Below are 7,007 nucleotides of genomic sequence, written 5' to 3'. Positions count from 1 at the left end.
TATATGAATATATTAAATTAAAAATTATAAGTCATTTTAACGTTAACTAAAAAGTTTAAAAATATTAAATCATTTGTAATTATATGTGTAAACCTAGCGAAAAAATCATAAGATACATGAAAATAAAAAAATAATTTATTATAAAATTTGAGTTACAGGTAACTTATTAAATTGATGATGTATGACAAAAATTAAATAGTTAACTATTATTATTAACTTTGTCTAAAAATGCAAAATCAAAATATTTTATTAGAAAAATGATTTATTAATTATACAGAAAGATGAGTATTTTAATAAAAAGAGATAATTACATCAATAAAACACATAATATAAATTTTGTTTATGTTTAACAACTAATAACAAAGTTTAATTGATAAAGTACATTAGGTCTAAGACATAGTTATAGAAGTATATATATATATTTTTTTGAATCTTCTAAATTTTAAATTTTACTTTAAAAAGTAAAGTACAAGAGAAAAATCATTCAAGAGTAGAAAATCATACTTTTTTTTAAAAGTACAAATTTAAAATTTAGAAGATACAAATCTCATATTCTTTATTTAGTTAGTAAGACATAAAATTCTAATTGATACGAAAAGACACAAAAACACATAAAAATACAAAATTTGTGTATAGCAGTAATGCAGTGAAACACTAAATTTAAGACATAGATACAATATTTTTAATATTTAATTTTTAAAATTACCCTTTAAATTCTTCTTCTTTTTAATCTCCTTTCATCCTTTTATCCTTCCACTTCTAAAATACAGAGAATTTAACATTTCATCTTCTCTCCTTGCCACTCCGACCACCATGGCCTCTCCTCCCGTCGTACCACCAGTCTGCCGCAACCTCTTTACTGCCATCATCTTTTGTAGTTATTGCCTCTGCTTCACTTCTGGTCGACCATCTAGATCTGCGCACTGTGTTTTCTCGTCTGTCACCATATTTTCAGATTCGTTCTCTCGCGCACTGTGTTTTCAGATCCGTACTCTATTATCATGTTATAGATCCGTTCTTCCTTCTGACACTATTTTTTTTGTATAATTTAATTTTTTTATTTGTTTGAATTTTTGTTAAATTTTTTTAAAATAATTATGTATTAATTTTGTTGGATTGAATTTTTTATATTTGTTGGATTAAATTTGTTATTTAGTTTTAGATTGTTATTGGTGGTTATTTTTTTTGTTGAGATGGTGGTTGATTGTTAACAGTAGTAGTTTGGTTGAGATGGTAGTTCTGTAATGGTGGTACTAGTAACAGTTTTTTTTTTCAAAGATAATAGGTTATATTTTATTAATTATTAAAAAATGAAATACAAAGATGTCCAAAAGCAGGACAGCATAATAAAAGGTGGGAATTTCCCAAAAACACTACACTGAAGGTATTCATCCAACGGTGCGTGGTCGAAAAACGAAGAAAAATCTTAAAAAAAAAATAATGATAAATCAAATTGAATGCATCTAAGAGCTTGTCTCATGGCATGGAGATGACGACTTAAACTGGGAGTTCTTTGGATTTCACGGAGCAACTTGACAGAGCTTGCTAGAATGGCAGACGGCATAGAAGTAGAACCTTCAAAAATCAACTGGTTGCGAGCTTTCCAGTAGTTCTAGCAAATGATGGCAAGCAATTGAGGATTACGGTCAGCATTCTTCAACGGGTTAAGTATCTCTGTTGATGCAGTCCACCATGTCCAAAAGTCATTAGGACTCTGAGGGGGAAGACAGTCACGAAGATAACTCTGAGACCATACTTCTTTGATTCTAGAGCAATCGATCAAATAATGAGTTATTGTTTCTGTTGCTTCATGACAGTAGGGGCATATTGGTGATATAGATGGGTTGCGGTGGTGAATCTGAGCAAGCACTGAAAGCCAACCATGGAGAGCTTTCCAGATAAATAGCTTAATTTTGTGAGGCAAGTTCAACTTCCATAGATCAATCCATGGCTTTTTCTGTAGCATATAATTAGGGCAAAGCTCCAGAGGCGGATGGTAAAATAAATAGCCAATTCTATAACCTGAAGCTGTATCATATTGCTTGGATTTGTTCAAATCCCATTGCAATTTGTCCCTACTCTGCTGAATTTTAACTGACAAAATCCTGTTTGCAACATTTTGAGGAAATAATTCTTGAATGTGATTCTGATTCCAATTCCTATATTCAGTAATTAGATCTTTAACTCTTGGAACAAACTCAGAAATAGCATGTCTATTTAGCATGTCAGAAATCATTAAAAGATACGAAGGAGACAGTCAAGGATCCTCAAAGGTTCGGATATTCTCTCCAGCACCCACAGCCCAATTAAGACCTTTTTCAACAATCTTTCGGCCTTCCAGTATACTCCTCCATCCCCAAGAAGGTAAGACCCCAATTTCTGCCGTTATAGCATTACCATTGCTAAAGTATTTACCTCTTAGGATTTTGGATAATAGGGAAGTAGGCTGTGTTACGAGTCGCCAAAACTATTTGCCTAAAAGTGCCAGATTTTGGATTCTAAGATCTTTAAATCCAAGGCCTCATTCTCTTCGTGGGCGAGTTATAGTGTCCCAGCTAATCCAAACCTTCCGTCTTTCAGAACCTTTTTATCCATACTAGAACTGAAAAAGTGGAGAGTAAATTTCTGAAATTAAACCATCATGCAACTTGAAGCAAGACAATGTATAAATAGAAATAGCTTCTCCCACTGCTTTAAGCAATACTTGTCTACCACTCGACAATAAAAGATTGCACTTTAACCCTTGGATTCTTTTCTGAACCTGCTCTTTAATCATACTAAAAAAAGCCTTTTTCGATTTAGAGACTGTAGAAGGCAAACCAAGGTATTTATCCTGAGCCCCAATATGATTAATATTCATAGAGTTAGTCAGTAGTGTAAAAGTAGTGGACGGAGTGTTGTGGCTAAAGAATACAGCAGATTTATTAAGATTTACCCTCTGGCCACTGATGCTTTCATAAGAATTCAATAAATGCAGGATATTTGAACATGCTTCAGGATTAGCCTTTTACAGAATAAAATGGAATCATCAGCAAACAGGAGGTGGTTGACCTTGGGACATCGCCTATGTATCTGAAGACCCTGAATTAGTCTGTTTGTTCTGCCTTGTGTAGCAAGAAGGAGAGACCTTCTGCACAAAAAAGAAAAAGATAGGGGGATAGAGGATCTCCTTGTCGAATACCTCTATTTGGTTTGAAGAAACCATAAGGTTGTCCTTCCACAATAACAGAATAAGAAACAGTTGTCACTAATTCTCGAATCCACATGATCCATCGAGAGTCAAAACCAAACTTCTCCAATATAAACCAAAGAAAGTGCCATTCCACCCTATCATATGCCTTACTCATATCTAATTTTAACGCCATTTCATTTTCGAGACCCCTTTTTTTGTTCTTCAAGTAATGCATACACTCGTGAGCAATTAGGATATTATCAGAGATTAATCTGTCTTTAATAAAAGCACTTTGCGTAGGGCTAATTAGTCTATTCATCATACTCTGAAGCCTATGTACAAATACTTTGGAGATAATCTTGTAAAAGACTGAAGATAGGCTTATTGGTCTTACCTGAGTCATATCTTTAGCATCAGAAATCTTGGGAATAAGACAGTCTGAGTGTGGTTAAAACCCTTCAAGATTCTGCCCCCAGAAAAGAAGCTCTTAACTGCTCGAAACACATCACCACTAAGTATGTTCCAGAAGCTTTGAAAAAATTTTGCTGTCATACCATCATCTCCTGGGGCACTTTGAGGATGAATGCTAAATGTTGCGCATTTCACTTCCTCCATAGTTACTGGTTTTTGAAGCCTACGGTTCATATGAGCTGTAACCTTAGGTTCAAAATCAGTAAACAGAGGTTCAGGGTTCTCATGACAAGTGGAGGAAAAGATGTCCTTGAAATAAGATTCAGCCACAAAAGCAATACCAGCATTTGAAGTAGCCACTTCACCATCATTGCCAGTTAGTTGCCAAATTCTATTCCTTCGGGTTCGATTTTAAATTTCTGATGGAAGAAAGCTGTATTCTGATCACCAGATTTGAGCCATTTGACTCTAGACTTATCTTTCCAATAAGATTCCTCATTTTGCAATGCTTTTTCAAGTTTGTCCTCTATTTCTCAAATGATGTCACCTCCATGAATTCCTGCTAAACGAAGTTCCTCTAATTTCGACTGTAGTAAATCAATCTCCACCTTCGAATTAGATCTGTGTTCTTGCTGCCATTTGACAATCTTATGCCGACAACGCTTTATTTTTTGAGCTAGGATATACATGGCTGAACCATCAATCTGTTCATGCCAAACCTCTCTAACAATCTGCCGTATTTCATCATTGGAACACCATCTTTCTTGGAATTTGAATCGGCGTTTAGATCTCTCAGTTCTCGGATTAGAGTCTAGGATAAGAGGGGCATGATCCGAGCCTGATTCTGACAGTCTAAGAACCGTTGCATTGGGATAGAGTTGCTGCCAATCAACTCTTACCAGGAATCGGTCCAGTCTTTCTTGTATCAACTCATCACCCCTCCGTCTATTTGACCAAGTGAATGGTCTTCCGACCATACCAATATCAATCAGGGAATTATCATCAATAAAACTATTAAAGGTTTCAATAGAAGAAGGAGATTTAGCACCCCCACCTTCTTTTTGGGTGACTGAAGTTAATTCAGCAAATTGAGCCATTCTATGTTGATCATTTGAACTGAGATAAACACCTAGAACACCATAGGGATCATTAGAACCAGCTGTCAGAACTGATGCTGCAATAAAAAATCTACCATGCTGTAAAATCTGAACAGTGCAATCATCCCTCCATGCCATTGCCAAACCCTCTGATAATCCATCCGGATCTACAATAAACCATTCCTTGAAATCACAAGATCTTAGTTTTCTTTCAACTTGTCGAGATTGATTTTTTGTTTCACAGATAAAACCAACCTCAGGGGAGTAGGATTTGCAAATCCCTTTAAGATTGTGGATTTTCAGGGGTCTCCCCAAACCCCGACAATTCCACGAGAGCAGTTTCATATTTCTTTGGGTGCCACTTGAAAGCTGACACCCTCCACCTGCCACTTGAAGGCTGGCACCCTCCACCGTCATAGCAATTATATGAGGGTTCTGAGTCTCTGATTTGTTGTTCATGGTGTAGAGAAAATCAGAATTGGTATTCAATGATTCCAAAGAGACATAAGATATATGGAATGAGTGAATTAGAAAATGGAATGAATTAAAAGAGCAATGAATTGGGAGAGAAAACGAAAATTAGGGAGCTAAGTGAAAAAGAAATTAAGAAAAAATAAAAAATAGAAGAAGATGGAAAAGAGTTTGACGAAGAAAAGACAAAGAAAGGTGTAACCATGGAGGTGGCGCAGTGAAACCCTAGCAGAGCGTCGGGCGCTAGATGAGGAATACGTACTCCCACTAAATTCTTAAAATTTAATCTTATTCTAGTACTAGTAACAGTTTGCATAAGAATAATATTAAAATTTAATAAAATTGTGATGGTGGAAACTCAGAGGTGCAGTCGACTTCGAGAAGTTATATTTGAGAGCCGTTAAATAATTTGACTGATTTGACTAAATTTTTATCCAACGGCTCTCAGATATCAACTTCACGTGAAGGTGACTTCACCCGAATTTTCATCAATTGTGATTTGTATCTTCTTCTTTGTACTTGTATACGAAACAAATTTAAAAATTTGTGTCTTATTGTGTTTATGTTTTCAATATAAATGTCTATGTGTGTATGTATTAAAGTATACACAAAATAAACACAACCTTATAAAATACATAATGAATAAATATTTTAAATATTAATTATTTTAATATTAAAAACAAGTAAAAGTTTAAACATATTTTAATTTTAAAGTATTAAAAAGATTCAATATTTTCTTATTTAAAAACTAAGATGGCAATTAGAATAACGAATTAAGATTTTTAATTTTTTTTTTCTTAAATATATGAAGTATCAATTGTGATATTAAAATAAGTACGTTAATACAAACGAAGTACATTCATAAATCGCATAAATAAAATAATAAAATAAGATAAAAAAATACAAAAATTCATTAATTATACGCATAAGGTTTTTGTACTACATGACTTATAGTAGAATTAGTTAATGACTTAAATTAGAAAATAAAATACAATAATAAACATGTAAAACACTTAAAATAATAGCACTGTTTAAAAATTGAATATTGTTATAATTTATCACATTTTTTGTTGTTATCTAAAGTATTTTATTTTGTCATTCTATATAACATTTAAAATCTTGTATAACTTGCGAGTGAAATATAATTAATTCTAGAAAAATATTTGTAAATAAAAAAAATAATGAGAGATAAATAAATTTAAAGATAATAAATAATTATAAAAAAACGTATCAATCCTGAAAAAATTATAATATATTGTGTTCAATCATTATATTTTGAAGACAATAAAACCAAAAAACATTAAAAGAATAGATTTATAGCTAATAAACATTGTAAATAAGATAAAAAATTTATTGATAAAATATATTTTTCAAAAGATCATAAACAACTCTAAAAACACAACTTCTACAGTATATTATCATCACACGCTATTATTTCCAAAAGTATAAGCTCTCCAAACCGATTGGAATTTAAAATGACAAGTTTGACTTTCAATCAAAATTACCATCATCACCTGCAATCATAGTTTTTCAATGCCTGAAATAGTTAAGATTTATTCATAGTGCAATAATTTTACCAAAAAATAAAATAAAAAGTAGAGAACACAATTAATAAAATAAATAAAAAGTACAAAGAACATAATTTATGGGATCATTTTTGTATATAAATGTACTAAAGTTTTTTGGTAAAAAAATATTAGAGTTATCCTATATCATTATTATAAGATAGAAGTGCATTACTCGTCCTAATAATAACATCACAGCCTGATTTGAATCTCACCAAATTCATGGTATTCTTAATAATAATAATAATAATAATAATAATAATAATAATAATAATAATAATAATAATAATA

This window comes from Arachis duranensis, chromosome 7, assembly GCF_000817695.3.
Source record: "Arachis duranensis cultivar V14167 chromosome 7, aradu.V14167.gnm2.J7QH, whole genome shotgun sequence".
In the NCBI taxonomy this organism is placed as follows: domain Eukaryota; kingdom Viridiplantae; phylum Streptophyta; class Magnoliopsida; order Fabales; family Fabaceae; genus Arachis; species Arachis duranensis.
Note: the sequence above shows the minus strand (reverse complement) of the source record.